Below are 14,547 nucleotides of genomic sequence, written 5' to 3'. Positions count from 1 at the left end.
TGCATTTCTCTTTTTCTGATAAGAGGCTTAAGCTGTCCTCCGAACGCGAATAAATGATCAATTAAAGTGCTCTCGACTCGCTAGAATCCTTTTTTCTGTGTGTTTTTTTTTCAAATCAGTCCTCTCAACTTGCTTTGTGATGTAACTAAAATTCCTAATAAATAAATAATAAATAAATCTACGTCTCGGTGGTCGAGTGGTTAGCGTGGTACGATGGTCGCTGGTCCACTGATGGCATGGATTCGATTCCCATCTCGGTACTGGGTGTTAAATGTTAATCTTAAGTTGTCCGCGTCATTTATTCAGTCTGTAAAGCCTAAATCGGCTAAGACGGTGTATGTCTTTTTTTATTAATAACTTGGATTCCTACTTAAGGGTTTTCAAATCTGGGAAAAATGGGTAAAAAGAAAACTTCTGTATCTTTTTTCTCAGAAACCAAAATAACTCGCGATCTTCACGAAAATTGATCCTTTTATTTGAACCATTTTTTATTTTGCTATGCTCTATGTTTTTGCCGAAAAATGAACAAATTTATTGTATGAGTTTATGCCTGTTTTCAAAAGTTATCTCGAAAATAGGAGCTCATAGTAGAAAAAACTAAATTGGAACCCGCCCCCCTATATTATTTAAAATCAGCAGTTAGATTTTTTGCACTTTAGAAAAATGTGAATTTTTGTTGACTTGAGTTATTCTTATCCATTTCTCATTCTTTGAAATAAATAAATAAGTAAAATTCAAAATTTAATAAAAAATCCAAAGTGAGCGATTTCATCTTGCAAACCGTATCGCAAAGGTTCACGGACATTTTTCGGACGAATTTCGCCCGTGATGGTAGAGTGTTTTTCCCAAATGGCTGCGCGCTTGTTTGTTTGGGTGCCAAAAATTCAGACCACAATTGCAAATAGTGGGTAGATGGCAAGCAGAATTATTGTAAGGCAACCAAATGTGTGGAGAAAAACAAACAGATGCGGTTCAAAAGATGGTTTTTGCAGATGATTTTTTTTACTTCCAACTGTTTGCCCACACGGGGTTTCTTTGTTTGCTCGTGAAATATGATTTTTGGCGGTTGATTCTCACATTCGAACGCCATTCATACAGGTAGGAGGTATGTACGTTCGTTCATGTTTGGCTAACCAAAAGTCCATAGAACGAATAACGAGCAGAGCTGAGAGACCGGCTCAAGTCGGAAAGTGAACAACTACCGGTGAAACCCGGCAGAAGATCTGCTTGGATGATGGCTAGCAACTAGTAAGGTCGCTTCGCTTTGCTTCTGAATTCGATTGCCATTTTTACGGGTCGCCGGTCAATGCAATTTCGCGCAGCTTTGAACGTCTCAAATTGGAACTGAATTGGCGCGTGTGTGTTACCCTGATTTTCTATATTGGCTTCGAGCGTTTCCGATGATGATGGCTATCAAAATCGAATTAGTTCCGAAAAAAAAATAAACGAGGAGGGGACTTTTGCTCCTCTGATGGCCTTGCATCAGTGCAGATTTGCAGAGGTAATGAGATAATGATGCACAAATGACGCAGAAAAAAAACGCAGTACAATCTAACGATCAACAGTACTGTCAAGAACGGTTTTAAAGATTTGTTCATGCAGAGCAACATCCTTGGAGAGGATGCATTCTACATTGAAATTTGAAGCACGCCAACGATTAATTTGTTTTGCAAACAGAAAAACATTGAATCCATTTATTTTCGTGCTGGGTGTGTTATGAAGAGGAGAGTTTAAGTAGGCGTTGCCTTGTAACGACGTCAAAATTTCACTCCTAGAAATATGTATTTACTGAAGTAAGAAAATAGTTTAAAAGAAAGTTTAATTGAACACCCAATACTGTGAACATTATTGTGAAGTGCCCTATGATGATTGGAATATACTGTGAATATTTCAAACACCGAAAAGATGTGAGGAGAGGCTTAAGAAGTTTGGGTCGCCAAAGTTCCCAGTAAAAAAAAAGCTTTAGCTTGTTGCACGGATCCGGATCTGTGAAAAATGAATCCTCACTATGAAAACTTATTTGGTGAGATCCGACTTTTACAGATTAATATTTAAACATTGCATTGTTTTTATAAAAACCGATATGAAGCATTTGGCGTATATCAAGGAAGAACAATCATTTACCTAGATAAATCTGAGCTTTTTCCAATTTTGATTAAATGAATCGTATATATGTACCTCCATTTTATCGATAATCGAATAGATCTTCTAAAAAAGGCTTTTAAAACGAAACTTTTACTGAAAATTTGAAACCTGAACCTGAGAGTAAAAAAAAGGAACCCCGAATCCGATAATCAAGGAGCATGTCGGTGGAGCAACAATATTACTATTTTCTGAAATTTTAATTTGTGGTCTTCGTAATCGAAAAAACTTGTGTGAGTTGCTGCTTAGCTCAAATTACGTTGATAGAGGGTATCAAGTTCTTATTTAAAAAGTAATATTATGTGTTAGTTCTAAAACCGAAAGGAATTGCAACAGCAACTACACTTATTGAAAATCCTGTTAGTTCCTTGCCTTATACAATGCTGAGTAATTTGGGCTCAGAAATACCTCACAAAACTGATTCTAGATTAACATTATCAGAATCTGATGCTTACCCAGGTCCCCATCATAATTCTGATCTTCAAGCTAATCCTTATTCTAATCCTGATCCTTATCCTGATCCTTATCCTGGTCCTTATCCTGATCATTATCCTGATCGTTATCCTGATCCTTATCCTGATCCTTATCCTGATCCTTATCCTGATCCTTATCCTGATCCTGATCCTGATCCTGATCCTTATCCTGATCCTTATCCTGATCCTTATCCTGATCCTTATCCTGATCCTTATCCTGATCCTTATCCTGATCCTTATCCTGATCCTTATCCTGATCCTTATCCTGATCCTTATCCTGATCCTTATCCTGATCCTTATCCTGATCCTTATCCTGATCCTTATCCTGATCCTTATCCTGATCCTTATTCTGATCCTTATCTTGATCCTTATCTTGATCCTTATCCCGATCATTATCCTGATCCATTTCCTGATTATTATCCTAACCCTTATCCTGATGCTTATCCTGATTCTTATTCTGATCCTTATCGTGATTCTTATTCTGATCCTTATTCTGATAATTATCCTGATCCTTATCCTGGTGCTTATCCTGATCCTTATTCTGATCCTAATCCTGATCCTTATCCTTGTTCTTATCTTGATAATTATCCTGATCATTATTCTGATCCTTATCCTGATCCTTATTCTGATCCTTATCCCGATTCTTATCCTGATCCTTATCCTGATCCTTATCCTGATCCTTATCCTGATCCTTATCCTGATCCTTATCCTGATCCTCATCCTGATCCTTATCTTGATCCTTATCCTGTACCTTATCCTGATTCTTATCCTGATCCGTATCCTGATCCTTATCCTGATCCTTATACTGATCCTCATACTGATCCTTATCCTGATCCTTATCCTGATCCTTTTCCTGATCTTTATCCTGATCCTTATCTTGATCCTTATCATGATCCTTATCCTGATCATTATCCTGATCCTTATCCTGATCCTTATCCTGATCCATATGCTGATCCTTAGTCTTATCCTCATCTTGATCCTTATCCCGATCATAATTCTGATCCTTTTCCTGATAATTATCCTTATCGTTATCCTGATGCTTATGCTGATTCTTATTCTAATCCTTATCCATATCCTGATCCTTAACCTTATCCTTATCTTGATCATTATCCTGATCCTTATTCTGATCCTTATTCTGATCCATATCCTGATCCTTATCTTGATCCTTATCCCGATCATTATCCTGATCCTTATCCTGATCCTTATCCTGATAATTACCGGATCCATATCCTGATGCTTATCCTGATTCTTATTCTGATCCTAATCCTGATCCTTATCCTTATCCTTATCCTTATCCTTATCTTGATCCTTATCCTGATTCTTATCCTGATCCTTATCTTGATCCTTATCCTGATCTTTATCCTGATCATAATCCTGATTCTTATCTTGATCCTTATCCTGATCCTTAGCCTGATTCTCATCCTGATCAAAATCCCGATCCAGATATTCAGATATTCAATCGTTATCTTGATCCTGGCCTTAATTTGGGATACTGATCCTGATCATCCTGATCCATATTCTGATTCCGTGGTCAATCTTGATCAAATTTTGATGATTTTTTCTAAGGCTTTTTTATACTCATCACTTTTAAGTGACTTCTCTAAACTTCCCAATAACCAAATACCGTATTCCAATAACATGATATTGAATTCTCTGTTCACAACTCTGTTTGCTATCGAAATGATAAAAATTGAGCGAAAAGATTTATTATGACACATACTATACTTACAGTGTAGTTATTACACTAGTTAACAGAATTTTTTAAACTAAGTGAACTGAAGATTATTTTTAAATGTAAAATCGGGCGCTGAACGAATCTCAGTAGAGCAGCTTTAAAAGTTATGCAGCAAATAAGAAATTTTAGAAAATGAAAAAAAGTAGTTGTACTTACATACAGTACAGTTCATAATTGTATAGAAATTGGAAGCACGCACACTGTCACTTCGACTTTGAACTTCCATAACTTTTTACTCTGATGATATTTTTCGATCATTTTTTTTGCGTTGAATAGATCAACTACCACACGATTATATCATAAAATTTGAGCTTTATGGAGTTTGTGTGGCCTGAGAAACAGTAATTCTACAAAAATCGGACTTTTAAGACTTTTCTCATTCAAACTGCAATATCTCTGAAACTACGCTACATTTTTTATTGAAATTTTGCACAGTGATTGTTGGAATATAAAGCTAGCATGTTTTGAAAAGTTCTATCGATGAGATCAAAAGTTAGAAATGTGATTTCTATAGAATTTTGGACGAATGTTTCCATAGGAAAATCATATTCTCTGTTTAACAACCAGTAAATCTATTTCAACCAAAAAATCAGAACAATATCGCGAGATTCTGATTTCAAAACACAAATGGATCATTTATTCCATTTTTTCTTTTCTTCATTGCTTTTGCCAGACATTTTTTGTCTGATTGATGGAGGAAACGATATTGTTCTCATGTATCGTCCAAAATTCTATAGAAATCGCATTTTTAGGTTCATGCCTGAAATATTGTACCTCGCGTAACTTTCGATCTCATCGATAGAACATTTCGAAAACTTTCAACAATCACTGTGCAAAATTTCAATAAAAAATGTAGCGTAGTTTCAGAGATATTGCAGTTTGAATGAGAAAAGTCCAAAAAGTCCGATTTTCGTCGAATTACTGTATCTCAGGCCACACAAACTCCATAAAGCTCAAATTTTGTGATATAATAGTGTGATAGTTGATCTATCTAACGCAAAAAAATTAATTAAAAGATATCATCAGAGTAAAAAGTTATGTAAGTTGAAAGTCGATGTGACAGTGTGCGTGCTTCCAATTTCTATACAATTATGAACGGTACTGTATATCAAAATATTTCGAATTGCTTAAAAACAAATTGAAATCTGTTTATCGCATATTGAAGGTGAAGAATATTGCTTACCTTTCAAAAACTAACACAACTCCTTCCTTGGATACTTGAATATGGATTCGCAGACGTATAGGCGGTTTCCACAGTTGGTGATACTAGCTCGTCTTTTGTTCTTACTATTTCAAAAAATATTTTTTGGAGTATTCAGGAACGAAAGGTTGCTAGTTGAACTTAAAGATTATCTTACTAACAATCCTTCCCTTTTCCCAATAGACTACTAGGACGTGGCTGGCGCTGTTATTAATCATATAAATCATATGAAAAAGGAAGAGCATCCAGTTTTGTACAATGAGAATGGCTGCTAATCCCAAGTACCATTCTTTTGGACTTTGTGCAAAATTGATGGCCTCGATTGATCACGGAGTAGCAACCATTGGCGATGTGGAACTTGTTCTGCTTAGCCACGCCAGCGATCATGGAATTCGAAATGTACAGTTTGAAATCAAAATTAAAACACACGCAGTTCTTCTAGAATCGATTTTAATAAAAAAAAAACCTGTAAATGAAGCATTTCGATTTCAATGATTCAAGGTGGATATGAGTAGTCAATCAAGCTAAGATATTGAAGGTGAAGAATATAGCTATCGGTCATCTGACTTTCATTTTTGTGTATGATTAATAGTGATGATGATATTTGTGATTATGATTAGAGTGTCTATCCCGGGATTTCTCGGTCGGGAATTCCCAGGAATTTGACTAATTCGGGAATTCCCGATTCCCGAGAATCATTCTTATTGTTCTTTTTGAAAATGTAGTCATACAAAACTCTTTAAAAATATGCCATTGGAATTTTTGCAGCCATTTCAATACCGTTTTCATTGTACGAAAACTTATAACCCTACGAAAAATATATGGTAAATCACGCAGCAGGTAGGCAGATTGTGTTTTCTCAAAAGTAACAATTATGTTCTTGTTCCCCTCTGGCTTTGAAAACCAGATGAATTTCTGAACTTAAAAATGACCAAGATATCGTTTTTTCATACAAAGAACAAAGTTGTAGTGTTCATAAGAACGAAAATGATGGATAGATCAAACAATTAAAAAGATAATGTTTTTATTAACCTCTAAATGCATGAATGAATTCTTCATTTGACCTATTATTCAGGTTATATTAGGCCGGAACAAATAAAACCTACTGGTCCAACACTCCCGGAAAACTAGCTCAGCAGCAGGAGACCCCTGAACTGTGTCTCAGGGTCGGCCTACTACTGGGTACCCGGAGGGAACGCGGAACAAAATTTAAGGAGCTAACTGTGGTGTTTCTTGCTAAATCAATAAAAGTTTAATTTGAATTGAAACCGAAAGATTTTATTCTTTAGCAAATTCTGGGGTTTTATTTTACGTTTCGAGAAGTGTGGGTGTGGGTGTGTGGTGTGGTTCAGGGGAACTTCACAAGTTTTTATGGGGTTCAATAGTACCTACCGTCGACGGTTTTCTACGTTGGCGCGCTTACCGGATTCTGGCTGTAGCTCTGCTCTCGATGATTTTCGGGTTCTGGATGGGTGGGAACGTGGCTGATTTGGGCACAACTTGGAGGATGTTGCACTCTGAGGATGGTTGGCAATGGCGTCTTCCCTCTTTGATGCAATCGGCGGACCACAGCAAGGCCGTATTGGTCGCGCCGAGAGGGGGTCTCCTTAGGAATTAAGGCACTTGTGCCTGAGACAACTCTCCTTTGCGTTGATGGTTCCTCGGAACCAGAGAGTGCGAGTCCTTTACGGGTAAGACGTAGCCAGTCTAGGACTGACTAGGCCGACTCGTGTGTGGTGTGAGTATTCACGGGTGAAAAATTGATCCAAGATCAAAAGGTCCTATCAATAAAACCATTAAGCGGTTAGAGGACAACCATATCGGTCAATTTAACAGCATCATTACCTGAATGATCCTAAACGACCGACACTAAAGGCCACATACAAAACAAAACGTACTTATTTTTGAACACTCACAACATTAACACACGAACGCCAAGATGGAAATGACTCATAACGGAAGCTGAGTCATTTCCCTCTTCTTTCTTCTTATGCCAACCTCCGATTATGCCACCCAAGATGGAGGACCACCCCTCCCTGTTCGTGGTACTATGAACGCTTTATTTTGAAGCCCGCCTGCTTAAATTTAACAAATTCTGTTTTTGTATATTTTTTTGAAATTAAAGAAAAACTAGCTAATATAATAAAAAAGTTCCCTATTTTCCTAAACAATTAACAAAATACACTACAGTTTACATCTAACATTAAGCAACACTGAAAAAATATCTAATGCGTTTTGTAACAACGGTTACACAAATTTCAAATCTATCTGATCCAGAAACCAGGAAGACAAGTATCGATGCGGTGAAAAACATCCTCGGCAGAAACAACTATCCACAAGACATACTACATAACGCCTTCGAGAAAAGGACACATGCAATATACAATACACTACAAAACCAGAACCCCCCTGAATCTACATCTTCAAGAATGGCATCGATCCCGTACATACCCGGACTGAGCGAAAGGGTGGCCAGAATCCTTCGCAAACATGATGTGATTGCCGCCTTCAAACCATGTGACAAAATAAAGTCAACAGTTTTCACGAAATTGAAAGACCCGATCCCCAAAATGATGCAAACCAACGTCGTATATTCAGTACCATGCAGCTGCGGTAAAGAATATATCGGCCAAACGTCGCAAACCTTGGAAAAAAGGACCAAACAGCATGAAAACAGCATACGGGTGAAAAAACAAACAAACTGGCCTAGCGCAACACGCACTGGAAGACGACGCTGACCACACGTTCGATTTTGCGAAAACCCAAATTCTGGAGAGGATCAGCCACAAGTCGCATAGGTTGATTGCGGAAAAACTACACATCAAACTGAGAGGGAACCAATCGGTTAATCTCCAGATTGATACGAAGGGAGTTTCCAATGCCTACAACGGACTATGGACCAAACTCAGAGAGGAGAGAGAACGAGAGAATCCAAAAAACTCTGATAAACCGACGTCCCGACGACAACCAGCAGCAGCAGCAGCAATAGACTTGACTTCCTTTCCAATTTAAGCGACGACCTTAGCAGGCGGAAAAATAGCTTTTTTGTGAGTGTTTTTACTTTTGTACTTTAACGTTTTATAAATTAGGCTATAGTTATTATAAAAAATATTTTTTTTTCTCCTCATTTTACATTACAAAACAGTTTCTGAAGATGGTTGAAATAAAGCAGTAAACCGAAACGTAAAAAACAAGCAAATCTTTTTTCTAAACATCACCGAACAACATCAACGAGAACCCCCAAAAGAAAAAGAAAAAATTTCAAATCCTTCTTTTGTCACTCGGAGTTGGAACATCGCGAGGGGGGGGACAATAAAAAATAATGTGAAAAACAAATAAATTGGAATAAATTTCACGAAAGCTTGTATGCAACTAAGTTGCTTACAATATCATTACACAAAACCTATAAAACAAGTAATTTTTTATCGAACAATTCAATAAAACCAAGAATACAAAAGGTGAAGTAACTTCCATTTTCCAAAATTTGTTATTTTCGTCTTGTAATCTTTTGGATTCTTGATTTTTTTTTTCGAAATTTACACCCTTCGGATTACCCTTCGGATTTTTGGAAATTTCGAAGGGGGGTGACAAAAGAAGAAATTGATATTTTTTCCAGCCTTATAGTTTGTATGACTGTTTTTTAATTTATGATTGATGAAAACAGCTTGATTTAATTGATTAAAAAAGTAAAAAAAAAAACATCACTCTTCATGATGTTGAATTTTTGAACAAATTATGGGCTTGTATGCAGGAAAGATTCGATAAGCTATATTTCAATCGGAGTGCATATATTTTACATATTTCCCGGGATCCCGGAAAATCCAGGGAAAAAGGCCACCAGATTTCCTGATTCCTTGGAACGGGAAAACGGCCAGGAAATGGGCACTATAACTATGATTGAAAAAGGTAAAAACCCATTTTTTAAGGGATTTTTTTCGTCGATGGTTTGAGACACGTTGCTAAGATTTTAAAAATATAATACTCTATAAACCTTAAATGTCAATATAAAACAAAAATTTTAAGTGGTTTTTATCAATATCCGTTGAAAATTGTAGAAGTTACGCTTACAGAAAAGATTGAAATTTTAAATAATATGACGAACCACAGTGTACAGTAGACCGTAATAACTCTGGGTATACTGTGGTTCGTTAATTTTTTAAAATCAAATATTACTGTTAAAGTAAAGTGAGCATAACTTCAACATTTTTTCACTGATTATGATAAATAACCATTACAAATCATTGGTTTAAATTTAAATTTAAGTTCCATTAAAACAAGATTTTTAAAATGTTACCATCGAGTCTTGAACCGTCGATGAAAACAAAATTTGCCTAAAAGAATGCGTTTTCAACGGGTTTTTATATCATAAATTCACAAATATAATCAATACAGTTAATCTTACGCCAAAATGTTGTTGAAATAATCGATAGCATAAATATTCACCTTAAATATGCAAAAAACAGATTTCAATTTGATGAGAGACAATTCGAGATATTCGGTTCAAAGTACTTTTCCACATTTATCAAATTTTCATATTTGGAGCATAACTCAAAAACAGTTCTACTGGGATTTTTTTGAATTTCATTTTAGGATTCAGCACCCGTTTAACATCAGAAATTTGGATCAGTTAATAAAGCTAACGATTTTTCAAAATTTTTGTAAACTAGTGCATGAGAAAAACCTAAAAATAATTCTCAACGCCAAGACCAGGCATGAAATTTGCACGACTAAGCTTTTGATTTTAGAGCATTGAAACTTTCGGCACGGTTTATTACCAAAAAAAAAAGTATCTATTGTGTGTATATATTTGATCAGGATTATCTGAAGTAAAGAGCTTCTATGGCGTTTTATGTTAAAAAATATATATATCTTGCATTCGACCCTCAAAAAAATGTTCTAAATAGATACCCGATGGATTATTAAAATTTGGGCTAAAATGAAAGAGGAAAATTCCAGCTTTCAGATTACAGCTTTCAGATTTCAGCTTTCCAATTCCAGCTTTCCGATTCCAGCTATAGATATAAAAAAATCTCCTTGGCACATCGTGAAAGATTGTTTTTCGGAAAGTCTATCTTCCAACGGTTTCCTTCTAAGAGAACAAATTTCGTCCAATGCGGCATTGTCTTCAAATAAAGTGATTTTTGATTTCAAATTTGAAAGTTTGCGCCGGAGTTTTCAGAATTTTTCCAAAATATGGTTCATTTTTGCCGGCTAAAAATCGTATGATTATCTGAAGATGTTAAGAAAAATTATTTTCTTAGATATTGGAGGTTCGATTAAAGAAAGTAGTTAAACCATATTTTAAGTGCTCATAACTTTTTTCTTTTTTTCAAATTAAATCATAAATAAGTATATCAAGTAGTAATCTTCCACATGAAAAATCGTAAATAAGCTTTGAACATGTTTTTTAAAGTGCCGCCTGCATCACCAAATATTTTGCAAAAATTACAGTTTTGTAGCTTAGTTCATAATAAAACTTTTATTTGAACACTATAATGCGTCATTCACTCTTTTAAAAGTTTTAAAGAAATAATTACTAGAAAACTACATTTTTGGATGAAAAATAACAATTCTCAAAAAAATTTACTACATACAGGCTGTATAACTGTATGATACAGCGTTGGAGCAAAAATACTTATCAAATCAGGAAAAAAATATGCTTTGTACAGAGTTAGCAGCAGGGTTGATTTCAAGCTTAAACCAATTATCGGAATAACCAATCATGAGAATGTTGCTTTCATAGCCTGGTCTTACACTAAGCACCTTCAGTGATCATTGTAAAACATAGTCAATGCAATTCGGTGAAGTTTTCAATTCCCGTGTTCAGTAACCCCCAGCACTAAATTTCATTTAAAAAAAATCTAACGAAAACATTTCGGGAGTGAAACACTTGCCAACAAAATGTGAGTTGAAGATCATTTTGTTTATGTTTTACACATGAAAAAATTGCAATAAAAATATTTATTCCAATATGTCAATAGTAAACTTTCATGTATTTTTCTTCTGAATGGATCGTGATCTTTGGTTATCACGAAATTACTAATATTTATCCAATAACTAATGTTTATCCAGTAATTATCTGTTAAAAAGGATTCAAAATTCTGTATTTATCTAAAAACTATAAAATTGCGCCTTAAAGTATGCAATGATACAAGGGGAGTAGACAAACTTTTAGAATTCTCTTTGTCTGATACTTACAAACAGTGAAATGAGAACTGAAATACTCAACGGACCTTTCATCTTTGGATTCTGCTAGATTTTTACCTAGGGTCAGGGCTAATGTTGCCGATAGAAATTCTTTGTTTTTGCGAAAAAAAAATTCTGGCTTTCTGTGATTTAACCAAGAAATTCTGTGGTGATTTTCTGTGATGGAAATAGCATTAATTTCAATGAAAATTCAAGGAATTTTTTTTTAATTTAACTTAAAAAAATCTATTTAAACTAACAACAACTAACAATAAATCATGATTTTTTAAAACAAAGTTAAAAATCCAGAATTTATGTTATCAAAAAAATTAGAAAAATGTCCAAAATTTTAAATTGTGAATATTTTAAAAATTCTGTGTTCTGTGACACAGATTCCGGGATGAAAAACTGCTCAAAATTCTGTGAAATTATAGATTTTTTGTGATTTCGACAACCTTGGTCAAGGTAACCTGAATTAGGATCAATCTCCTTTAGTAAAGGTTTAAATCTCCTTTTGCTTGAAAAATATCACTTTTTTTTTCGTCTTAAGAAAATGCTTTTAGTTTAACTATGGGTTCATGTATCGTTCTAACTAGTTGAGAATATAAGCTTGAAATTACACGCTATCAGAAAATGCAAAAGTTGGGCGATTTCCTAAATTTCCCAAAAAGATATGGTGGAAATAAGATATGGGGATCAACTCACACTTCGATCAAAATTGAACAAAGTTACAGTTTTGTTGTTGAAGATATTGCTATAGTTTAGATAACTTATTATAATTACGTAAAAATATCTAATGATTTCATTAAAAATAAGTTTCAAATAACAAAGTAAGGAAAAATGCTCAATCCGTAAATGTTAAAAATTCAATTATAAAGTTGAAAAATTTAAATTGAATTACAAGCTTACACCTTTTTGGAAGGCCAATAAAAAATGAGAAAAAAATAGTTTTAATATGCTTTGGATTCTGTCAATCAAGAAGCTGAGATCCTGCGGGCTGAAAAATTTCTTGTTTTAAAAATACTACCCGTCTTTTTGTGAACAAGTTGATCTATTGACATACATGTATGAATACTTAATTAATTTCTTAAGCTTAAAGCTAAACGCTCAATGAGTAACTGGAGGAATTTTTGTGGAAATGCTGGGTTTCTTGTTGGGCCATGTTAGCAAAATTCTATCCGACAAGTTAATAAGTTTAAAGAAATGGGCTCGCGTTCAGTGCCACAGAAAAAAAAACGTGATTTTTTTTTTTTAAATTGTATGTATTCTAGAGAGTGGTCTACGATTTTAGTGGTGGAGTCTACGATTTTAAACCTAAATTAGTTCATTCCGAAAAATTCACAAGAAACATTCAATCATTTTTTTTTTTATTTTGAACGTTTGTTTGTGAATTTCTTGAAAACTATCCGATTATTTCGAATCACGCATAACATTTCATCAACATTTCCTCGTTATATTTCCGAACCAAAACAAAAACAACATATTCCAAAAGATGGATGTCAACAACGTCGTTTACCGTTTCCCATGCCAAGGCAGCTGCAAAGCATGGCCAGGTGCTAATAAAGGGGACTTTCTCACTTTCCATTGAGGCCGGCCACACACTCATCTGGGTCCAGGGTGGATAAGATTCTCATCATGTGTATGTACTTTGCGAAATTCTGCAACTTTCATACGCGCCTCGAGACATTCCTCAGTCGCAAAAGGAAGGCAGTTGGATTGGGGAAGGGCAAGACATAAATATCAAAATTCAACTCAAACATGCTCGCACGAGTCATCCATCCCATTCACTGGAAGCGAAACAGCGGCAGTATGTGTCACCCACCGGAACGTTCTTTCAATCCACGAAGAATTAATTCCCTTCACGTTCCTTTGGGGGGGCTTGGGATTTAAACACTACTAAATAACCACACTTTGGGACGTTTGGAACAACATGCAGTAATGCGATTAGCATCGATTAGCAATAAATATGAGAGGCAGAAACAAATAAATTTAAAAAAAAACCCACAAACACTCAGGTCGGCGCGGCTACTTTTTCTAGAATTGTCTGACAAGCGCAACCGAATTGTGAATTCAGGGCAGCTAGACCGAATAAATCACGGTGCGCAACACTCTACTAGGTATTTACTCGGCAAATCGCTCACGCGCCACCAGACAAAACAGTTCCAAATTCAAATAAACCGATCACCACGCGATGAGAACAAGCACCCACAACACGTAGAACAACGCGGCCGTAACTGGTCGATTTCGGTAAACCCTGATTCCGCAGCTAAGAACCGCCGAAAAGCTGAATCGCGCGCGTGAAGCTCGAAAGTGCAACTGAAGGCTGGCTGCCCTCGTACGCTATACGCCAGCAAGCAAGCACCGACTTCAACAAGTCCATCAGATGGTGCGCCGCCAACCGCCACGCCGGCCGTCTTGGTCCCGATCGACGCTCGATCAGCGCTCGTCGCGATCGCGCAAACTTTTTAAGATGAAGACAAAGCATGGGAGTACGAAAAAATATACACAGCACAGGTGTAGGCTCACTTGCTTACTTAGCTCTGAGCTGAGCTGAGTAACCGGCTGCAGACGAGGGGTCTTTCGATGGAACTAAAACACCCTTCGATTCACATCTAGCCAAGAGTGTCAATTTGACACTACAGATCGGACTAGATGATCCGGGCATAAATAACAAAACATCATGTTTTATCAAAGATTAATTTTCTTATAATTTATTTTGACTTTTTAAGTCAGGTTGCATCGACTTCGTAGGTCTAGCAAATAGGCTGATAAGTTGGATGATTGTCAAGAACCTTTTTTATCAGGTGATT

At 35.8% G+C, this 14,547-nt stretch overlaps 1 protein-coding gene across 8 annotated transcripts in view; it reads right to left on the bottom strand.

Moving 5' to 3' along the window:
* Window positions 1–14,088, bottom strand: part of LOC129744111 (nuclear pore complex protein DDB_G0274915-like) — a 161,605-nt gene extending 147,517 nt beyond the window's left edge. For 2 of the 8 annotated variants that reach the window (XM_055736494.1, XM_055736495.1), the window contains exon 1: window positions 13,743–14,082. The gene's annotated coding sequence lies outside the window, so the exon portion shown is untranslated. Of the gene's footprint in view, window positions 1–13,742 lie in introns of all 8 variants that reach the window. The other 6 variants (XM_055736489.1, XM_055736490.1, XM_055736491.1 and 3 more) reach the window with 6 other exon arrangements.
* Window positions 14,089–14,547: the final 459 nt, after the last annotated feature.

This window comes from Uranotaenia lowii, chromosome 2 (genome assembly GCF_029784155.1).
Source record: "Uranotaenia lowii strain MFRU-FL chromosome 2, ASM2978415v1, whole genome shotgun sequence".
NCBI lineage: Eukaryota > Metazoa > Arthropoda > Insecta > Diptera > Culicidae > Uranotaenia > Uranotaenia lowii.
This window is presented reverse-complemented; position numbering and strand designations above follow the sequence as displayed.